We start from the raw sequence: 24,627 nt of genomic DNA, 5'->3' as shown, positions 1-24,627 counted from the left end.
AGACCAGGAGCTGGCTGTGGCTCAGAACATGAACACCTTATTGCCAAATTCAGACTTAAACTGAAGAAAGTAGGGAAAACCACTAAAGCTTACATAGTAATTAATACTAATGGTCAATGTGCTTTGTGTTTATTAACCCTCAATCTTCACAAAACTTTAAGGTAGATACTTCTGTACCTCCTTTTACACACATGGAAACTGAAGCATCATAACCCAGCTTGCTACAGTGCAGTGGAGGTGAGCATCAAGGTAGTTTCTCAGAAGCCAGGCTCTTAGTAACCACCCTTGCAGCCTCTGGCTCCAAGCAGATTCTAGTCATCACTCTTGTTGGGTTGTTCTGTTTGTTGTGCTTTTCTAACCACTATGATAACATCGCTTTCAAAAGTTTCCCGCCTGTCCTTCCAGGATGAGAGGTAAATGTAAAAGCTGAATTTTGTGGATAAAGAAAACTAACTCTTTGGAGAGAATGCAGGCCAGTTACCCTGACCTCACTTGTTAGCCATCCAGTTTAGGTGTTTTGTTTGGTTTTTTGAATAGAAACACTTTGGATTCGAAAAGCTCCTGTTTCTTCTAGAACTTTCAAATTCTACATTTATAAAACAATTCTCAAGTCAAGTAACATATTCCTCAATTTAACATTTGAGGGGGCTTACTAGGTTGTCAACTTAAAAAAAAAAACAAACACACAATGTGAGAGTTGCAAGTTAAGTTTTACTGGGGGCAAAATGAAGACTGCAGCCTAGGAGACAACACCTCAGATAGCTCTGAGAGGCTGCTTCAAAGGCAGGGGGAAGGTCAATATATGTGATTTTGGTAAAGGCGGAGTACATCCAATCAAGCGCATTGTAGAAAGTTTCTGCTAATCAAGAGAAACAGTCGTCCCCATGAAGGATTTTAGTGCTTTTCTAGATATGAGAGATACAAGAATTGCGCTCATAAAATCAGTTCCTGAGAATATCTAACTATCTGAAGACGTACCCTGCCAGTTTTTCCCTGAGCACAGAGGGCCTCATTTCTGCTCTCCACCCTGAACTCCTTCAGGGGGTGTTGAAGGTAAGCAGCTGCAACGGAACATAATTTAATCCTTGTAGAGGTAGGTGGTAAGCACCCATGGCAAGTGCCAATTTGTAGTTGACAGGTGATGTCATGGGCCTGAATTTGAAGTATAGGAACCCATCATTTTCTTCAGTTCATCATAAGGAGGCCCTGCTACATCAACTTAGAGTACCAAAGCCCATGTGGCCTTAGGCAAGTCATATATCACAACCAGGACTTCGTGTCCTCATCAGCAAGTGATATAGTGTGTGAGGGGGTTGGCACAACCCCTCACACACAAGGAGTACAGAAAGTCATGAGTCCGTAGAGCTGTTATACTATTATGATTACTATTCCTTTTACTACTATAAAATTATTGTGTTGCAAAATTCTTCAACACCTGGAAGTAACTGAACTCTAAGCTGGGCTAGGCAGGGGTTTCAAGTTATGAGTCCATCCCTTTGCAGACCTTCCCTGGAGCCTGAGACTCTGAAGATGTGTCCTGAGGCCATCTGATATGCAGATATGTGTGACTTCCCCAACCAGATAAATGCACAAGGACACTACCTGATAGGTACGTGATTACAAAAATCATCACCCCTGCTGTTACAAAGAGCTACACTTTCTTTTGCTCCTTCCTTTATTTTTGAGTTCCTTTTTTCTGACATACATGACACCAACAGGCTAGGAGAACATGTGTTTACACAGGGCTCCTGGGAGAAGGTAGCCTTTGAGGCCACCATGGTCAGAAGGGCCAGATTCAGTACCCACAATGCCTCAGCTGGTAAATGCAGAATCACCATCAACTCCTTGAGCGTCTGACTGTCGACCCAACTCCTCTTGGCTGAGCTAGTGGAAAATGCATTTACATTTGGCAAATGCCAGTGCAATTGGGCTTTTTAAAATTCCAGAAGACTTTCACTGCAGAAAATCACTTAATTTTAAATCCCTTATTGTCTTTTTTTTTTTTTCGCTTTTGAAGCTGAGCAATGAAATGAGACCAAACTAGAGTTTAATAAAAATGAATTCCCAGTAGAATTCAAAGCACATCTTTAAACTGCCTTACGTCTGTCATGAAACTGTGACCAGCAAACTGCAAGAGGTCATCAGCCTGTTTCTAATTTATACATTTTACTCTCTTCAGGAGATAGAAGGAAAAATATCCAGAAAATAATGTCTGCAAAGTAATCATAGTTTCCGCACTGCTGTGCAATTGCCAGCCCCTGCTCAACTCATTGGAGAGGAGGAGACCTCAGAGTGAGGGAGGAGCAGTGAGGATCCCCAAGAGAGGAAGGAGGGCTGCCCCATATCAGTGCCTCATGATGCCAAGGACTCGTGAACGTGATGCCTCTGCATCCTTGGGTTGCTCTATGAGACGTGTTTGTATTACTGTGTAGCCATGAGTTCAGAGAGATGGGGTCTCCACACTAGCACTGTGCAAATGTCATAAAATGTGCAATTGAAACCAGGTTCTCCTACTTCCTAAATCAGTTTTCCTGCCAGACAAAATACAGGATGCTCAGTTAAATCTGAATTTCAGATAAGCCAGATGTTCCCAGGAGCCCCACCACCCAGGGTAAGGCTTTGGTGTAACTGTGTCCCAACCGCAGCATGGAGGTAGATTCACTAAGAAATTATCTATTCTTTATCTGATGTCTCCATTGAACTGAGCATCCTATATTTCTATTTGCTAAATTTGGTAACCCTAACACCGGGATGTTTTTCTTGATAAGAACTAAATGTTGACTATCTTGTTCTCTTGATTGGTATAGGTTTCAATTCAATTTTAAAAGATAATGTGTATTTGGCAGGGTCTATAGGATCTTGCTGCTTAATATTTTATTTTAGGCTTACAGAAGGAAAGGAAAAAGAAGAAGGGAAAAAAGACTGGAGGAAAACAGGGAAGACAAGCAGGAGGGGAGAGTAGGAGTGAAGGAAAAGGGGAAGAAGGAAAAAAATATGATACCTCAGAACATTTCCTATTAAAATCAGCAATACTTCTACTATATCAGATTTATAGACTGCTCAAAAATAATCTAGCTTACAACTAAAATGAATAATACTCTCTTATATAGGACATTTATTTAGAAAGATAACCTATAAAATTTTATGGTGGGACATTTCAATTTAAATATGCATATCTTTTACTAACTAAATCATAGTATTAATGCCGTGTTTCTCAAATATTATCATAACCAAGCAAACCTACAATAATTAGATTATAGTAAGACAACTAAATTATATGCAGATAAATTCTGCTTTCATCCATTCAAAACATATCATACAAATCCCCAAACATCTGGGTGTCTGCAAGAAACGAAAACTCTGGCATATTTATAGGCAACATAATTCACTGATTTAATATTTTTTTGCTATTTATCCAAAAGTTGCATCTCTATATACACACACAGTCTCATTTCTCATTGATTTAAGAAGCCATTTGACCTCTCCAGACCTTGCCCATTGTCTCCATGTAATGACATTTGGGCTCCAGGACCCTCATAAGACCTTCTGACTCTAATATTTAAAGATTTTCTGAGTCAGACTTCAAGTAATTGCGAGTAGTAGAGGATTAAAACATTGCTTTTCTCAGTTGAAACATGGTTAGAGAATACAAATATGCACTTATTTCAATTCTATTTAAGCTTCCAGGGATATAAGACATGGTATTTATAGCCTGCATAGATGATTATTAACCCAAGTGAACATGAGGTGAGAGTGTTTAACTGACAAGGTGGGGGGCAGGGGGAAGTGGTGGCAGAGGGACAATAAAATCACGCCATAATCTTTCCTATTTACTTAAGACTCATTGTATTTATTTGAAAATGCCAATATATATTCCAATGGGAACAGACACCTCGGAAATAAAAATTTCACTCAAGACTGACTTCACAATAATTTAATTGTTAATATAAAAATCCCTTTCCTTTTTATCCTTTAATTCACAATCTGTGTGCCTCAAAAGTGAAGGGAATAACCATATCCAGTTCCCACGGCATTCCTGCAGTACAGAGGCATTCACTAGCTCCTCAGGCTGCACATATGAAAAAAACATGGTTTTCCCTTCAAGCAAGGAAAACATGGACTCAGCCAACTTTAATGCACTACAACTGGTTTATAATAGCCAGTGATGAAAGGACCTCAGGGGAATGTGAAGAAAGAGCCCCAAATTCTTGAAGGAATCCAAAGAAGATCCTCAGAGGAGGAAACAGAGTGGTGGAGAGAACCCCAAAAGCTCAGGGCATCAAAGCTAGCTAACACTATCACGGTATCGTGGGCCCAGGGACAATGCGCTGCTGCTGTGTGTGTCCAGGCTGAGGGAGTATTAATGCGGTGTATTCATAGAGACCTGAGGTACTCAAGTCCAACAGTCAGGAGATGGATGCCACTGAAAGGATAATGTGTTTGATTCCAAGAGGAGGAGAGCCCACCTTCGGAAGCACCAGGGTTAGTCAGGAGCAGAGAGAGGAGGGAACAGTGAGCAAGAGCCTCTGTTGTGGTTTCCTGGGAAGGAACAGAGGAGACTGGTTACACATGCAAGCCTGGGACTGAACTGGATTGAGTGATCAGCAGACTCTGGGCGTTAGGGACTGTCCCTGGTTGCCTGGTCCCTGGTGCTCCAGTGATCAGGGCAGGGGTAGTGGATCTTTGCCCACTGCACACCCATCACCTGGGAAGGAACAGAGGAGGTTTCCTGGGAAGGAACAGAGGAGACTGGCTACACATGCAAGCCTGGGACTGAACTGGTTTGAGTGATCAGCGGACTCTGGGCATAGGGACTGTCCCTGGTTGTCTGGTCCCTGGTGCTCCAGTGATCAGGGCAGGGGTAGTGGATCTTTGCCCACTGCACACCCATCACCTGGCTGGGCACAGCATCCCTAGAGGAAAGCATGGGTGTTGTGGTTGTTCTTGGGAGAAGGTCCTGCCCAGTCCAGTGGGGTTCAGCTCCTGATGCGTTAGTTCGTTCTCCACAATTCCCCAGGGTTTCACGAGACCTTGTACCGCCCAGGGAAACATTCCATCTCTAGTTCACAGTCACTGACAGTAATTGTTAGTGAGCTTATTGCACAGAAGGAGAAGAAAGGCAGGGCTTCCCTGGTGCCTCAGTAGTAAAGAATCTGCCTGCCATGCAGGAGACCCAGGTTTGATCCCTGGGTGGGGAAGATCCCCTGGAGAAGGGCATGGCAACGCACTCCAGTATTCTTGCCTGGAGAATCCTGTGGATAGAAGAGCCTGACAGGTTGCAGTCCACGCGGTCGCACAGAGTCAGACATGAGTGAAGTGACTAAGCAGCAGCGGCGGCAGATGAAAGGCAAGGATAAATGTCACCACTGACCCCGCACTTTATCACCTGCACTTCCCACAAAGGAGAGGACCTGGTGAGTCTCAGCAGCACTGGAAAACACCTCCAAACCCATACCAAACATGCATGGCATTCTTTTACACTCACTTGACTCATATAAAATGTTTCTAAATATAGATTAGTAAACAAGTTTGATTTCAGAGTCTTTGATAAACATCATGAATGGTAATCAAGCCAAATAAAGCTTCTATACCGACATAAAGTGAAATTCAAGTAATTTTTTGAGATTGCCAAGTATCTAAATATTAGACACTGTGTAGATAAGAGTTACCTAACACCCCGTATTCTATTACAATCTTGGACTCACTAGTTATAAATGAAGTCTCCTTATGAATACGTGCACAGAGGAAGAAAACCACAGAAGCAAAGCAGTTAAGCTCCTCAGTACCACATCAGATTTACAGATGGGAAAACTGGTGTGCATCCAAACGACCCATGTCACTTGGGAACCCACCAATATCACAATATTGAGACTGCAGTGTTTATAGTTTTCACAATTATGAAGCTATTTTTTATTTCTCCAAATGGAGAGAGAATACATATATGTGTGTAAAGAAGGATGGCATCCGTAAATTGGAATACTAGAATAAAATACTTGCATTTACTGACTTTTACTCTAATGTTTGTAGTTTGGAGAAAGAAGAATAACTTTTATAAGATGTTTTATGGTCAAAGTTCTCCTCCTGGAATCTTTTCAGGATGAAGCATTGTAAAAGAATCTGCCAAACAAACAGCTGTGAGGTTTACACAGTAGAGGGATATGGATATTTTTGGAAGAAAACACATGGGAATCATTTCTAAAGCACTTCTGAAGAGTCCTTCACATTTAAACAATAAAATATTAGCCATAAAAACCTAAGCAGATAAAAGTTACGGTGATAAAATCTTTTTAGCTTGGCCACACACTGAAAGTGAGGACATTCAGGTAAGTAATGAGACACAGTGACCGGATGCCCTGAGATCCAGAGTGATGCGTGAGACAAACACACCCTTCACACTGACTGACTCAGGACTCCAACCATGTAGATCAGAAGGCCCAGAGAACCTTGTCCTTCACACCCCACTTCACCTCTGTTAGGTGAGATGACAGGCAGAACTTTCACCCAGTCAAGGTACAACAAAGATTAGGGGATAAGGACGAGAGCTAAGTGTCCAACACAACTGCGCTCTCCCCAACAGAAGGGGGCCAGCTTAAAGAGTAACTTTGACCTCTATGTTATTCCAGACCCAGACCTGTTTTGTTTTTTTAGAGATTACAAGGTCTTATTTTCCCTCTGTTGTCGGCTGCAATGATGGGCTCAAAATACAGCATAGTAGCTAACACTGTAGTATAATCCCACTTCACAGTTCCCTTAAAGCATCCTCTTGACAAGGGAAAAGGTTCACAGGCTGCAGCCTGGATGAGGCCCTGGTGGCCTGACCTTTGAAGCCTGGTATGCCGGAAAGACTCTGCATGTAATTATGCATTACTTTGACAAATTTGTAAAATATGGACAAAAAGCAACCCCAAAAAATATCCCAAAGTATTTTAGACATTTGGTCTTAGGAAAGTTTTGGATTTCCTCCTCCCTTACCCCCCACCCAGAGATGAGAAATAGATATATATTTGAGGTGGAGTTAAATTCTGAGTGTATCCATACCTCCTGGAGTCCTTTTCAAAATAAGAGAGAACTGACAAAAAGGCAGTTTTTAGATAGAAATAACAACCACTGACCTGTACTTCCTAATAGCTAATACTTAAATTCAGTTGGGCCTTTTTCTAACATAAGAAAAATACTTAAGCAGAAGTAAATTCTAAATAACAGACTTCTTATTTAAATGTTGACTTCTCAGCAATCTGTACAACATAAATTATTGAATTCTTTACTTGCTCCCAAGGACATTTTGCCACATTCAATCAGAACAGAAAGTTTTGGAAAGAGAACTTGATAATTTACCTATTGTGCAAAAGTTGTGAAATATGAAGATATTTGTGAGTTTTGCCATGGGTGGAAAACTAGAAAAATCATTTAATTCTTTTTTAAAAGGTGGAGTTTAGACAATTCCCAAAATATGCCCTACAAACTATTGCCCTTGACTTCTAACTCTACTCTCTATCTACCAAATATTGATCTTAAGAGGATTCTGATACATAATTTTTAAACAAAATTAAGAGTTTTTTTTTTCTTTAAAAACAAGGAACTGGTTAACCAAGAAGGATTTAGTTGATCACATTGAGAGCATCTCCTGGTTGTCAGGTAAGATTTCCTCCAACCCAAAAATGTCAAGAGCTCTCTCTTCTCTGAGGTTGACATTGTAGTTTAGCGAAATGAGAAAGTAACACGTTCATTGCAAGAACAGTATGTCTTTCTGCATTTCATATTTTCTAGATTTTGCTCATTGAAAGAACTAGCTGGAAGACTAGCAAGATGGAAGTTAAATTTTACAAAGGGTCTGAAATAAATCACTGTAAGGGATCCATCTCCTCATAAAATATAAAGAAATTGTCCACTGAGAGAAAAATTGTCCAAAGGGAGAAAAACATCCAGATGAAGAGAAATGGTTTTTCTAATAGCTAGTGTTTCCTGGCATCTTATGCTATGCATGACACTCCCTTGTGTGTGTTAGGTGTGACCTTGTTACAAAGCAACCTTGAGATGTTGGGAAAAGGTAGATCCACTTTTCAGTTGAGGAAACTCAATGACTGGCATAAAGGTACTGCCCAGGCCAATCCTGGCATTGGACCTTCCCTACTACCACCACCATGCCCAGCTTCCAGGCCCACTCAGTGAAACCTACTGTGTCCTGGTCCTAGTACGCAAACCCTGGGCAGAGATGGAAGGAGCACACAGACACTTGGCCAAGGAGCTTTGTGACTCCATCACACCTGGCTCCAGGACGATTCCCACAGGGGCTCCACCCTGACTTGACTTGGCCTTACGATGAATAAAAAAAGACATTGAATAAAAAAAAAACAACATTGAAATGTCCTCTGAGGATTTCCAGCAAGTGTGGCTCTGCTAAGACAATTTTCACACCTGCCTATAAGAACCACCTTCTAGCTCCAAAGCATGCAAACAAAAAACAAATCTGTATAACAGCTTATAGGATGCCCTCTGTTAGAGTATCTGATGTTAAAGTGATGGATGGGTGCATTCTGTAAGCATTCATTAACTAACTTCTATGTTCTTGGGATGTACTGGACCTGGATTAACTCACTTAAACTCACAACAGCTTTATTGACTAGATTATTATTTTTCCCATCTTTTTACATATAAGAAATGAGAGCCTTAGAGAAACTATGACAATGTTCATGGTCACTGTGATACTGTGATCTATAAGAAAAATATATTTGGTCATTCAGATGACCAAAATATATTTCTCATATATATTTGGTCTTCCTTCGCAGTTTCTGGCTCATAGCTCCCAAAAACCCTTGGCATTTCCTAAGCAATAAGAGCAGTGAAAGCTTTTGTAATAATATTTGGTCTCTTGTCCTCAGTTCTAGAAATCAGTTCAGAGCAGTAAAGATAAAATGGGTGTCTTATTATTCATAACAAGCTCGTTCTACCACAGCTGGTAAAGGTGAATTTTGAAAAGCACCTAACCAATGATGACAGGGGAACCGCCAAGTGATGAGACGGTTGTAATTCTCTCAAGAAGACGAGTGAGGCTGGAGGCTGACTCAGTCACCACTAGCCAATGATTTAATCGACTGTGACTCTGTATTGAAAACTTCATGAAAAATCAAAAGAGTGAGTTCAAAGATCTTCCAAGTTGGTGAACAAGTAGAGGTTCAGGGAAGGTGGGGTCCCTGGAGAAGGCGTGGAAGCTCCATGCCCTTCCCTATAACTTGGCCTGTGCTTCTCTTGCATCTAGCTGTTTCTGGGTTATATCCTTTTATAACTGGGTTATATCCTCTGATAATAAACTAAAATCTTTCTCTCAGTTTTATGAGCTGATCTAGCAAATTAATCATATCCCAGGAAGCGGTCATGGGACCCTCTGATCTACAGTCAGCTGATTAGAAGCACAGATGCCAACCTGGATTTGTGACTGGTGTGTGAAATTGGGGGTGGGGAGTGGAGTGCAGTGCAGTCTTATGGGGCTGCCCTTAACCTGTGTGATCTGACATTACCTCCAGGTATATAATATTAAGTTGAATTGTAGGACACCCAGCTAGTGTTGCAACATTACTCTGGGAATGGGGAAACTTCCCCCCCACCCACACACACACACATTGGAATTGGGTATTAGAACTGAAGAGTCACAGAGATTATTTGTCAAAGGATCAAACTTTGATTTCAGTTCATCCTAGTCTCAGAGTTCATTCTGCCACATCGCAAGGCCTCTAAGAAGGGATATTTTCCATTTGGAAAGCTGGGTTCTTTTTTTATACAGCTCTAGAGAATTTAATGCTTTTTTACTGAAGTATAATTGCTTTACCATTTTGTATTAGTTTCAAGTGTACAGCTGATTCAAGTGTACAGAATATATATATATTCTTTTTCAGATTCTTTGCCCTTATATGTTATTACAAAATATTGAGTATAGTTCCCTGTACTATATAGTGGGTTCTTATTGGCTATCTATTTTTTATATAGGAGTATATATTGGCGCCCCACTCCAGTACTCTTGCCTGGAAAATCCCATGGATGGAGGCTCCTGGTAGGCTGTGGTCCATGGGGTCACTAAGAGTCGGACACGACTGAGCAACTTCACTTTCACTTTTCACTTTCACGAACTGGAGAAGGAAATGGCAAGCCACTCCAGTGTTCTTGTCTGGAGAATCCCAGGGACGGAGGAGCCTGGTGGGCTGATGTCTATGGGGTTGCACAGAGTCGGACGTGACTGAAGTGACTTAGCAGTAGCAGCAGCAATATATATATTAACTCCAAACTGCTAATTTATTGCTCCTCACACTTCTCCCTTTGGCACTCATAAGTTTGTTTTCTATGGCTGTAGGTCTATTTCTATTTTGTATATAAGTTCATTTGTGTCACTTTTTTTGGATTCTGCATATTAGTGACATCATATGATATTTGTCTTTGTGTGGCTTACTTCACTTAGTATGATAATCTCTAGATCCATCCATGTTGCAGCAAATGGCATTATTCCACTCTTCATGGCTGAGTAATATTCCATTGTATATATATATATATATATATATATATACCAAATCTTCTTTATCCATTTATCTGTCAACGGACATTTAGGCTACTTCCATATCTTGGCTATTGTGAATACCTTGCAATGAATAGATATCTTTTACTCTGGTTTTCTCTGGATACACAAAAGTAGGATTGAAGGATCTTGGGGTAGCTCTATTTTTGTTTTTTAAGGAACCTCCATATTGTTCTCCATAGAGACTGCACCAATTTACATTCCACCAACAGTGTAGAAGTCTTTTTAAAAGACTTGATTTCCTAAGATTCAGAAGTTTTCCAGTTAATAAGGAGGATTCCCATAGATGTGTGCACCTTGATCTCTATCAAGCACCAACCCACAGGTAAGCAAAAAATCAAACTATGGAGTCTTTTGCTGGCTTATGCAACTGAATGATTGCACTCTCAGGAAAAGTGATTGCACTTCTGCACTCTCAGGAAAGAAGGAAAATGAACTCTCAAGTCTTCTTTTGCTGCAAAAGTCATGACTTGCAGCATTATCCCATCTACAACATGAGAAGTTAAAATGTAGGCTTTAAGAGAATATGTTTCCAATTGCATTTTATAGCCAAGTCATTACAAAATGTCCATTCTCTGGATAAGATGAAACTGATGACTTCCTGTTGGAATATTTTCCACACCCTTAATCCTGTTAATGAGAATTTGCAGAAAGCTAAAGTGGCAGGAGCCATGGATATATCTCATCTTCCCTTCATGTTTCACAAGACTCCTTCTATCTGCTCCTTCCACACCTCTAATTTTGAGTATTGTAATCAACGTCTCCACATCTGCTTGTATTTCAGGAAACATCTCGCCTAGATACCCTCAGGATTGTCTTCTTAGTAAACAAACCAGGTCAATCCTCTTCTAAGGCTGAAACAAACCTAACCAAACCAAGACAAAACAGAACTTCTGACAACTCCTGCTTCATTCACATGGGAAAGACTGTCATTCCCAGCCTGGCACACAGACCCTTGACATACAAGCCAAATCTTGTCTTCTTACCACCATCTATCACTTTTCTTCTGACTGTACAACCGTTAGTTCTAATTTCCTGTTTCTCATCAAGCACTGTTTTATCTTACATATATCTAAGTCTTTTTTATATAATTTTATTTATTTATTTATTTATTTGGCTATGCTGGCCCTTCATTGCTGTGTGAGGTTTTCTGTAATTGTGCAAAGTGGGGCTACTCTCTACTTGAGGTGTACCAGCTTCTCATGATGACTGCTTATCCTGTTGCTGAGCACAGACTGCAGAGTGTTTGGGCTTCAGTAGTTGCAGCAGTGGGCTCAGTAGTTTCAGCTCCTGGGCTCTAGAGCACAAGCTCAGTAGTTGTGGTGCACAGGCTTAGTTGCTCTGTGGCATGTGGGATCTTCCTGGACCAGGGATCAAACCCAAGTCTCCTGCATTGGCAGGCAGATTCTTTACCACTGAGCCACCAGGGAAACCCTCATGTATCTAGTCTTAACATGCATTCGTCTCTCTGCCTGGATTGTCCTTTCCCTGATATTAACAAAATGTTTGAAAGAATAATTCAGAGTATAGAATCTCAGAGAGATTTCCATCTTGGGTTGACTTCAGGCTTTCTCCATGTACTTATCAAAGGCTGGCCATACATCTTTCTGCAGATCACACATTGTGTACGATGTCTAGTTTCCCCAACTTGCTACCTCACCAGTCCTTGCTGAGTCGTGAGGTAAAAAAGTGTCACAGATCTTGGATGAAACATGCAGATTAAACTATGTTCCACTTTTTGAATAAGGTAGCTTGGTTGAAGTCTCACTCTAACCAGCTAGATGAGATTGGGCGACTTGCTTAACAATATCAACTTCCATTTTCTCATCCATAAACTAGTAATAATGACACACTTCTCAAAGAACTGTTGTGAGGATTGATGTTTGTAAACACTCAGCACTGTCTGGTATAAAGCAACTGTTCTGTAAATGAGTGATCAAGAGTTTAGGGCCTGGAGGCAGAGCACAGTTGTCCAAACTGGAAGTCCTGCCTTTTAGTGGCTGTGCGAACTTGCCAGCGAAGCCCTTTTAAACCCAGTTTCTCCGTATATTAAAATGAGAGTGAGATGCTTGCGCTTAGTTTGGGATTATGCATATAGATACACTACACTAGAGTATTGTTGAGTAGAAGCTGCAGGATGCTCCGTGTAGGTAGTCCTCCATGTGTTAAATCACACCACCTTCACAAAGCCTGTGCTCAGTATTGTTAACTCTTAATAGCACCAGTTGTTGCTATCATCATTATCGTCATCACCAACATGATCATCCTCATCTTCATCATGCTCAGCATCATCATGGTTATCATCATCACTACTGTCATCACTCTCAGCATCATCACCATCATCCTCACCTCTGCCATCATCATCACAATTATCACAGATATCATCGCCATCCATCATCATCATCCTAGTGGTTCTCACACATTCACACTGACTCCTACTTGCCACATTCCTGTCTAGTCATATCCACTCCTCAGCTCCTTACAATACCTTAGTTATGACACTTTGGTAATGTGCTCACAAGCCCCTTAGAATCCAGCCTCTGCTCTCCAGGCATGACAAGGACAGTTTGAAAGAAGCCTGATCACTCGTGATATCATTTCTTCACATTAGGACAACTGATTGAGCTCATTGTGTCCAGCTCACTCTTCTCAAAGCCACCCACACACACACAAAAAAAGATCTTATGAAATGTTCTGAAAAATGTTTAAAATTAGAATCTATCCTTGATCAAAGCTTTGAGAAAAATCATATTATACGTAATTCTTTAGATACATAGTAATTCATTTTAGCATATTAAAGAACTGGAAAATTGCCACAGTAAACTAACTAATATATTTAACTAATGTAAGTCTGCTGATCTGTGTAATCAGCTAATCCATAAATCTATGACTACAGAAAATTCCCCTGTGTTTGTGTGCATGTGTATATAGGTGGCCTATGCAGTGGGAAGGGTTGTGTAATGCCTTCCTCTTTCCATGTATTCATATGTGTGTCTATGCATATGTGTGGTGTGCTAGATGCCTCTCCCTTCTGTGTATGCATCTTTATTAAACATGTAAAGATGTGCCATATGCCTACAAGTGTGCGCATGTACAATGAATGGAAAGAATGTACTGTGTGCCTTCTTTTGGTGTATGCATGTGGGGGTGCATATGTGTGCTGTGCTACATGAGTTCTCCTTTCTGTGTGTGTGTGTGTGTGTGTGTGTGTGTGTGTGTGTGTGTGTGTGTGTGTGTGTGAAGCAATGAGAGGATGTAACAAATATTTTTGCCTATGAAATTTCTCCCATCTTAGCCTTCTGCTTTTCGAGTTTTGAGTTCCTTTCCTTTTCCTAATTATTGACAATTATATCAGCATTTCTATAGTTTCTGTCTCTTTCCATATTTTTCCTCTACTCTATAAGAAAAAGGAAAGTATCAGAAGGCAAAGGGGTAGTATAATACATTGTATGGCCACTGGTTTTCACTTATCTTTTTCCATTCTGTGGGGTGACCTGGTGCTAGGTCTGCTGCTGCATCAATGCCAGTTATAGCAGGTCTTCCCCCATACCTCTTGCCCCTGAAATATTGTTGAAATGTCCCCATCCTCAGAAAATGAGCATGGGCCCACACTCACACCCATCTTCCCATGGATGACCTTAGCCCCTTATATGTCAGGCTCATGGACTCCAGGCTAAGACAGATGGATGACAATCACCATCTTAACCCCTGAATCCTTAAGGCTAGCACCAGGTCTGGCAGAGAGTCATGCCAATGAATGTTGAAAGAATAAATGAATTAATCAAGATAGCTCACCGAGGGCCTGTTTATTTTTAAGACCATGTGGTATGTTTTCAGTCAGCAACATGTTCAACAGCAAAGGACAAACTTGCCCCAAGCCCCTGGTGTACTTTCTTTTATCCCCTTTCTAAAGGTTATTATTTTCATACACTCATCCTGCTTTCCTCTAGAAAGTAAGTCTCCACCCCTAAGAGTCATTATGTACAGTTGTGCAGATTGTGCACTGTTATTAAGCAGAGTGTCTGGCCAAGGGGAGTGAGAGTTGAAACTCGAGTTTGCACATTGGAGCAGGGTAGGGTCTGCCATGAAAAAGCACCATGTGTTTGCAGTTATGTGTTCCCAGAGGGGATGTTTTTTTATTTTTCACTCAAAGAAGTAGTGTGGATTAGTGGTGAGCCTCCCACAGGCTACATGAATCCCTGGGGGTACTTCTTCCCTAAAATCTAGGTCAAGAGTTGAAGAGGATGGACATATGCCACCTTTTTTATTATGACTTACTGTGAGGATCACAGTGGGAAACATTCTGGAGAGAACATAAGCAACAGACATTAGATTTGACTATACTGAGCCTCATAAAACCCTTTCCTACAGTGGCCCCAGAGTGGCCGAGATGCAGATGTGTGCTGACAGCCGAGAAACAGAAGGATGAAGAAGAAACCAGGAGCACGGTTTGAGGCACTGGCCCGCATGGAGTCCCAGCTAACTCATGGGAGTGAAGTTTTCTAGAAGGATAGAAGTTGTACCCAGGGGTCACCTGCAACCCTCCTCCTATCAGGAGCCCATGGTATCTGTTAGTCGTTTCTTCCATCTCCGAGTGAAGAGTCCGCCTGCCCTTCTGCCTGCTATCCCTTCTTCCTTGGCATGAAGATCTTGCCCCATTACAGATTTTCTCTGGCCCTTGTCATAAAGAGACCCCAGTAACAAACAGGTAGAAACCCTATTCACGTGACCCCTGGTCTCAGAGGAGTAATGCGTATCTGCAGAGGTCTCTGATCAGAAAACGTTTTTGACTGCTTGTCTCACCTGTTGCCTAGAAAGGTCTCTCTCAGGTGGGACCCACCCGGAAGGCTACCATTGTTACGTGTACCAGTACACTCTAGGCATTGAGTCGGGCACTTGACCTGCAGAATTTCTTCATTTGTCACCAAGTCTCCAGCATAGCAGGCAGATTCTCTACCATCTGAGCCACCAGGAAACCCTCATTTGTCACCACAACCCTCTGCTAAGTTACTATACATCTCTGCATCATAAAGGAAAACAAAAACAAGAAAACCACCCAATTACAAGGAGGAATGCTGCGTAAAAACACTCAGCAGGGCACCTAGAGTACACCGAGCACCAGGTCAGTGAGTCATTGGGTTTGTTTGTTGTGAAAACTGCCTCTGCAAAGATGCAAACACATAACACAGACATTGGGCCTTATGCAGACAATGGTGAGAAATTGTTCTTTGCTGGACGAGTTAGGCTGAAATGATTTTTTAATATTCTATCATTGTGGCCAAATCCTACTTGCTGGGTTAACTTTTGAAATTTAGAACAAATTGTCATCTAGTAAGTTAAAATGATCTCAGCCTGAGTGTGTTTCCTGCTGTTAGTTCACTCGGAATGTTCTGGGCTGTGTGTCAAATGCATTCTCATTGTGTGACTGCCAGAGGGGGAAAAATGCCCATTGTCTTGGCTATTGCTATTTTTATTTAAATTGCAGTCCAACTTTTAGAAAGTCTTGATGGTCATAAATGTGAAAGGGTAGGTAAGGTACTCTTGAAAAAAGATATACTGTTTTCATTAAAAGAAAACAATACATGTTCATAAGGGCACATAAAAGCAAAAACCATTCTCCTATAAGCCTTTTTCTAAAACAGAACCACTTCTAAATTTTTGAGTTTTTAAAATCTAGCCATATAGATAGGTAGATAAACAACAAATAGATAAACAAGATTGGATATGCATGTATATGTCCATTTAAATGAGTGAATAGACATAGTATAGATATATACTAGATATATATACACATATATACCTAACTTGCAATATATAATTGGAGGTGTGTGTGTGTATATATATATATATATATATGGAGAAGGAAACAGCAACCCACTTCAGTACTCTTGCCTGGAAAATCCCATGGACAGAGAATCCTGGTAGGCTACAGTCCATGGGGTCATAAAGAGTCAGACACGACTGAGTGGCTTGTGTGTATATATATATATATATCTGTTGTCAACATTATATGTTTATACATGCAGAGACACAAACATAAATGATATCTGGAGATAAATAAATATACTGATCATACTGTTGTGAATCTGCTTTTTAAGCTTAATACTCTAGCAAAAACAATATTTTGTATTTTACAATGTTTTTTATGATTATCATTTTAATAACTGCAATAATAAATGCAATTTTAAAAGTATATTTCATAGGTTGCCAGATCATAGTTCAAATGTCATTTTTTCTGTGGCTGGAATTTGAGATTGTTTCCCAGTCAATGTTTGTATAAGGATCACAGGAATAACATCGTTTGCACAAATGCTTATTCATTGTTTCTCTCTAGGACATATTTCTGGATCAAAGAGTATGGCTACTTTGGAAGGATTTGAGATATATCATAATAAACATCACTATATTGTTTATTTCATTGTTATTAATTTGGTTTGATTAATATTCCCACCAGTGTATTTACACTTTATTTCCCTGAATTCTCCCAAATGCAATTACCACAATGTTCAAATGAGAATGTTTTTATATTGAAAATAATAGTATACATTCAATAGGGTTTGAAGTGTACCACAGAGCAGATAAACAATCAAGAAAGACTTCAAACTGTTACATGTAAGCCATTTTTAAGCATTAAGGTCACTAAGGTTGCTGTCACTGTTTAGTCACTAAGATGCGTCCGACTCTTTGTGACCCCATGGACCACAGCCCACCAGGCTCATCTGTCCATGGGATTTCCCAAGCAAGAATACTAGAGTGGGTTGCCATTTCGTTCTCCAGGGGATCTTCCTGACCTGGGGTTCGAACATGTTTCTTCTGCACTGGCAGGCAGATTCTTTACTACTGAGCCACCTGGGAAGCCCCCACCTAAGGTATGGGGGGCTTTTACTCGTTCACTCGAGGAGATTACAGTACTGAGAGGAGGATGCTGGCATGACTGCACCCCATAAAAAAGGGAGTTCACAGTCCCCATAAATGTCATGGTCTCTGCAAGTGAAGAGGACCAGAGAATATGCCTCAAAAGAGCTGAGACTCCAGTGGGACTGAAGAAAGTGACAAGAAAAGCAGTCACCTGCAGAAGAGTTGGTGGAGAGCAGTGCTTGGCAAGCAGGGGCCCAGGGGGTACCTTTGATAGCTGAAGGTGAAGATGGGTGGAGGTGAGGGACTCTGTCGTGTCAGCCACATGGAACCTTGGGAGGAGTATGAGATGGGCAGGGAGGACACCTGTGAGTTGTGGGGGATTCACAACCTTGCCTCGGGAGTGGGCAAGGGGGAAACCCCGGGGGAAGATGTCAGGCGACCCTGAAAGAATAGTGGCCACAGGGTGAGCTTTAACTAAAAGAGCACTGTGGCCGTAGAAACAAACCCCCCATTCAAACTGTGGAGGAAAGAACCAATAGAAGTTGGTGAATGAGTGCACCCTGGTAGGGCCAAGAGGTGCAGGTTTGAGTCAGGTGGGGTTGGAGCCACACCAGGTCTCAGCACCGGGAACTGGTCTGTGTTAGTGACCTACAGGCAGATGACCCAAGTATTCTTTCACTCTGTATGGACATGAGTCTTCCTAATATTTCCACATAGCGTCAGCTAAATGGTACCCCTAGATGCTCCAGAAAACCCTGCCCTCTTACTTCCCTAATCTGACAATATGTGTTCTCTAAGGTGAGGTTGAGAGGTTGCTTGGTGAGTCATATCCAGCTCATTAAAAACAGCAAAAAAAGAAAAATATTTAAGCAGAAATGCTGTGGGAAACTTCAGAGACTTCTCTTTATAATGATGATGGTATGAAGGTGCTTCCCTTCCCCTTCCTTCTTAATTGGCCCAGAATATAGCTGATGTGATGGCTGGAGCTCCAGCAGCCATGTTAGATCATGAGATGGCCTTAGAATGGAAGCCACAGGCTGAGGATGATGGAGACTTGCTTCCTAAAGGCACCATGGAACCACCACATCAGCTTGTCTCTGCCACTTTTACTCTGAATCTTTATGTTTTTGTTTATTTAAAAAATAAAATTCAAGCTAATTTCCTTCATATTTATTAAATAAGTTCTTAGAAAATGAAAAAAAAAAAAAAAAAAACAAACAGCAGTTCCAGGCTTCCCTGGTAGCTCAGTGGTAAAGAATCAGCCTGCCAATGCAGGAGACATGGGTTCAGTCCCTAGTTCAGGAAGATCCTACATCCCATGGAGCAACGAAGACTGTGCACCACCACGACTGAACCTGTTCTCTAGAGCCCATGAGCCACAACTACTGAAACCCACACATCCTAGAGCCTGTGCTCCATAACAAGAGAAGGCACCACCATGAGAAGCCCCCTCACTGCAACTAGAGAGTAGCCCCCACTCAATGAAACTAAATTTTTAAAAAAAAAAGAACAGTGGTCCCAACGCCCAAACTGGGACCTCAGTCACCTCACTGTGACCAGCTCTGCAGGCCACCTCTGTGTGCCAGGGAGACAGGAGACAGGGCTATCTCCAAGGAAAAGAGGGAAGTTCCTTCCAAGAGGAGCTGGTCAGCAGTGCACCTGAAGGGTCTGGGGCAGCAAGAGGACAACTCCAGGAAACGGAAGTTCCAAATCCACCCCAGGAAAAGATGACCAGGCCCTGGTGGAGAATAGCCCAAGGTGATGTTCCCTAGCCTGAACCAAAATAAATACCAAAATTCAAAAAATATTTAAAATGTGGCCAAGTAAGAGGCCAAGCATGATAACTGAAATGACTTGCACTTGTTGTTTCCCTGAGCAAGTCTTGTGTTTCCGCTGTAGGATGATTGTATCCTGATAGCCTAAAGAACCCACCTGCCAATGCAGGAGACATAAGAGATGCAGGTTCGATCCCTGGGTTGGGAAGATCCCCTGGAGGAGGGCATGGCAACCCACTCTAGTATTCTTGCCTGGAGAATCCCTAGGACAAAGGACTCTGGCAGTCTACAATCCACAGGGTCACAAAGAGTGGATATGACTGAAGCAACTTAGCACACACGCATACAACTTAAAACTAACTTGCACGGTCATTAACAGGACCCCCAAATGCATAATAGTTGTGGTGAGCAACTGTTTTTAGAGACTATCCAATTTGTGACACTGTTGCCACTAGAATGAGCAGTTCTTTTTCTTCCCAAATAGCTCCACTGAGGATAGGTGTAGGGTTCTGGCTTGTGTGACCCATGGTCTGGTGCTTGTAAGTACCTGGCCTCCAGTGCCTTGCCTCAGGGCTGCTCAGGAGCTTTTTTTTTTGCACTTGACCCCAGGAGTACTGTGCTTGTTCACTAGTATGTCCATGTATCTCTGTGGACAGAATGAGAAAACACACAGCCAGGCAGTCAGTCTTGAGCCCCTTTCTATGCCATGCAGGGGTGGAAGGGGTGGCTCATGCATTGGATGTTTCAGACTTTACATGAGAGAGGAGGGGGAGGTCTGGCAGGCACAAGGACTAGCCTTTAACCAGACAGAGAAGGAGGGATTAAAGGAGTAGACTCTTTTATGAGTAGTGGTGGGGAAATTGAGAATATTCTAGAGTTAGAAAATTCACAGTGCTCTGAAATAAGACAGAGATCCATCCAGGGGGCACCAACCACTGTGCATCTGCCTGGAATGCTTGTAGAAGAGGACCTGGAGTGATACCAAAAAAATAACATAGAGAACTCAGAAACATGAAGTGGATACTTGTATTCTTTCAAAATTTTATATACATACATACACACACACAGGCTTTTCTGGTGGCTCAGATGGTAAAGAATCTGCCTGCATTGTGGGAGCCCTGGGTTCAATCCCTGGGTTGAGAAAATCCCCTGGAGGAGGGCGTGGCAACCCTCTCCAGTATTCTTGCCTGGAGAATCCCCACGGACAGAGGAGCCTGGTGGGCTACAGTCCATGGGGTCGCAAAGAGTCAGACACGACTGAGCGACTAAGCACACACATACACACACATAGGTGCATACACACACAAGAAAATGTGCACACAAACACATACACAAGCATATACACAGATACACACATACACAAACATACATGCATACACACATACATACAAACATAAATATATACATACATGTTTAGGTGCTAAGTCGTTTCAGTCGTGTCCAACTCTTTGCGACCCTATGGACTGTAGCCTGTCAGACTCCTCTGTCCATGAGATTCTCCAGACAAGAATACTGGAGTGGGTTGCCATGCCCTCCTCCAGGGGATCTTCCTGACCCAGGGATCAAACCCACATCTCTATGTCTTCTGCATTAGCAGGCAGGTTCTTTCCCACTGGCACCACCTAGGAAGCCAAAAATATATGCATGCATACACACAAATAATGCACACTAAGTACAAGCCTGCATACAAACACTTACACACATACAAACATACATACAAAAGACTGACATATCAACACTTGCATGCATACATGCAAATACACATGTATGTGTTTGTACACCTGTTCTCCTACTGGGGTCAAGATAACTGATGCTCCTTAGAAATTAGTCAGGGGACAATCACAGTAACATGTCTGTACCTTCAAGTCTTTCAGCACCATTTCCACTGAACTCCAGTTCAGACCAATAGCAGCTGGGGATACCTGCCACAGAGGCTGGGACCCATGGCTCTATGGGCATCTTGGGTCTGTCACCCTGGGTCATGCGCCCATTCCTTCTCCTGTCAAGGGGGTGGCAGTGCAGCTTATTTCACTTGGCTGTTTGAAAGCCCAACAAGACAACCAGTAGAATTTCCCTAGAAAATGTAATGATTTTGAGCAATCATTCAGCTGTGCATATTTGATGAATCGACATGTTTTGGGCATTTAGGTATCAGGCACTATATCAGTTATTTTTATAAATAATCACAAAAAGCAAGCCATTGGAATAATATATCACCATACAAAAAGACCTATTTGGAGCAAAACATAGGACAGGATGGAGGATATCAAACCCTCATTTCCCTGAGAAAATAAGAGGCAGTCAGCCTGTGTTCAGGGAAGGGTGCCACGTGGATCATTAGTGATGAGGCCTATGTCCCAAAGTCTGGACCCTTTGACTTGGGGGCCAGTGCTCCCTTGACCAGACCCCCCAGCTTTCTGCTTCCCAGAAACCCCTGGGAGGCAGAGGCAGATACTGAAGGTCGCCTAGGAAATAAACATGGCAAGTTTCCCAGGTTCATGGGCTCCCCGCCAGGCCCTGGCAGCAGGCAAAAGTGCAAGGGTGTCCCTGGCTCTGAGAAGTTCATCAACAGGGGCAAGGAGAAGGAGCACTTAGCTCTATTTCCTTCCAGTTCCTATGAGAAATAAACCAAATCGTATATTCATATAGGATGACCAAGGAGGGCAACCTATCATCTAGGTGATGCAATGAGGCACCATCTTCTACAGCTTCTGTTTGTCCAGCCGCACCAGGATACAGGAGCCTGAGGCACAAACACCCACACAGGCCTCGCCTCTTGTCAAGAGCGAGGCAATAGAATGCAGCCAGGTGCAGCTCCTGGAGTTGTGCTCTCCAGATCCCGCTAATGAGTCTGGACCCGAGCTTTCACCTCTCACTTGCCACCTAGGTGTCACTGGAGGCTCCCAAGCCTGCTTCCTCACTTGCAAAGGAAGGATGGCAATTGCAGTATCCTTGGTGTCCTTGAGGGATAAATGAGATGACACAGAACATGCTTGGGTCCTAGCCGCACTCAATGTTGGGCCTGCCATCCTTATGACTCCATGATGCCTGTCTAGGAAAGATGCTAAGCTGGCTCAGAGACACCAGATATCAAGGCAATCCTAAATCCAGGGACCAGTACAAGATGGAATTCAGGAGTCAAAGAGACCGAGGTTCAGACTAAGGAAGACGTGGAAACAGACAGACAGGATTTTGAATTCATGTGAGAAGGCAAGGAGCTCAAACACAATGGAACGTGAATTTACTCTACACTGGGATGATGATCGAGCTTAATGTTTCTGAGGCAGAGAGAGGAAAAATGCTCCCAACCCTTGCCCTATGTTCAATGGTATTTAGTAACCAAATTAAATTCTATAACAGAAAAAAGTTCTTGAAATGCTTATAATCAGAAAGAAAATTCTGCACCAACACTTGCAGCAAAATGTATGCTTCTATCTAGCAAATTTTCAGCCCGTTTGGGGCAGGAAAGACAGGTGTAGCAGTTGAGTGGTCAGGGACCCCAAATGCTTTTGCTGATAAGACAGAAAAAGACCTCAGCCATTGTAGGAGCAGGTGAACTTTTCACTTGCCTCCCTGGTGCTTAGTGCAGGTCCTCCATAGCTGCCAAATTCTTGCCCACTTGGATGACAAAGAGGAAGGCAAATCAGAGGGAAGGGCTAGATGTTCGGGCAAGATTTGAGCATAGTAATGAAATGAACACTCAAGTCCCCCTCGGAATCAGGAAAATCAGATTGAAATCCACTTTATCATATATATTCAGACAGGTAAGATATTAGGTCCCTGTGTAGAAGCAAAATGTGAAGGAAGGAAACACACACATGAGCTCTATCACAGGTTGGACTGACCAGGGTCTCAAGCGTGGAGAAGTCAGTTGACAGCACAGTCAGAAGCACACAGAACCTCCCTGAACTGCAGAGCTCGCAGAAGGGGCGGGGCATGTCTGTGTTTTTACTACTGTATGCTCAAATGCTCACAATGCTTAAATGGTAATAAGATAATGTTTAATACGTAATTCTTACAATGACTCTGGAAGAGAGCTGGTTCCTCCATCATGAACTAACCTCAGAGGAGCTGGGTCTCAGCAAAGCTGTGTGGATTTCCATTTTCCACAAGAACCAGTCCCTTTCAAGGCAAGGAGCTCAGCATTCAGAATCCTCAAGAAGCACCCAGTAAAGTTGAAAAAAAAAATCAATAAACAATCTATAATAGGAATAGAAAAGAGTTTTATTTGAACCAAACCCAGGATGACAGGCCAGGAGACACCTTCCCAGGCAACTCTAAGGAACTGCTCTGGAGAAGCATTATTTTCAGCAGTTTTCTGTCTTGTCAGATCAAAAAACATCACATAAGTCAAGGGCACATCTCTTCGAGGTTTCAAAAACACAGATCATCATGTACACAGTGGGTCAGTATGGCCTTGGCACCTCAGAAGGAAGTCTGATCATCAAAGGAGGACCATCTTTGGCACTGCAGAAAGGGAGTCTTCAGTTTTTACTTTTAACATGAACATTCTTTCTGATCAATACTCCCCTCTTCTCTAATAATTAAAGCAGATGTACAATGTATGTTGGATAGGCCACAAACAGGCTGTTCTAGTTAGTATAAAATTCAGGTAACCCAAGAGTAAGCCAAGATGACAGCCTCTTTCCTCAATACATGAGCATTTCTTTTAACAATATGAACTTAGCTTTAAGAGATTAGGTGAAAATTAGGACTTCTTTGGCACAGTGGATAAGAATTCACCTGCCAAGGCCATAGGTTTATCCCCTGGACTTGGAAGATTCCACACGCCACAGGGCAGCTAAGCCTGCGTGCTGCAACTACTGAAGCCTGTGCTCCATAACAAGAGAAGGCATCATAATTAGAAGCCTGTGCACCTCAACAAAGGGGAGCCCCCACTCACCACAATTAGAGAAAGCCTGCATGCAGCGAAGAAGACCCAACACAACCAAAAACAAAATAAATAAATAACTTAAAAAAGAGAGAGAGAGAGACTAGATGAGAAATGGTTAGCAACTGTGGGCAGAAAATGTGTCAGTCACACTAAAGGGACAGGACCTTGAGAGACCGGAGCCCAAGCTTGGTCTAAGCAGAGGTTAGGAGGAAACTGCCGGCTTCCTTGTCCTCTGTGCTTGCAGCCACAACTTGTCCTGGGTAAGTGCCCAGTGTCCTTTACCAAAAAATATGTAAAGGGGACCATCTTCCACGAAAGAAATTCACAAAAGAAATAGGAGTTTCAAAATATACTCAGAGGCCAAGTAAGGTTGTCCCCGCTGTGCCCCTAAAGGGTTATTTAAAGTTTCCCGTGCTCAGTCTGTGTGCATCCAGAAAGCTGTAACTTCTTGGCTGAGCTCAGGCTGAACTGATAGGAACTCCTGGCTGAAAGATTAACAAGATATTTACACTCATTTTCACAGGGGAACCTCAACAAGG

At 42.3% G+C, this 24,627-nt stretch overlaps 1 long non-coding RNA gene across 1 annotated transcript in view; it reads right to left on the bottom strand.

The window, feature by feature from the left end:
* The window catches only part of LOC136170535 (uncharacterized), a 201,310-nt gene that overhangs the window by 58,706 nt on the left and 117,977 nt on the right, over positions 1 to 24,627 (bottom strand). The window lies entirely within an intron of this gene.

Source organism: Muntiacus reevesi, chromosome 6, assembly GCF_963930625.1.
Source record: "Muntiacus reevesi chromosome 6, mMunRee1.1, whole genome shotgun sequence".
Taxonomy (NCBI): Eukaryota; Metazoa; Chordata; class Mammalia; order Artiodactyla; family Cervidae; genus Muntiacus; species Muntiacus reevesi.
Note: the sequence above shows the minus strand (reverse complement) of the source record. Positions and strands in the feature narration are given on the sequence as shown.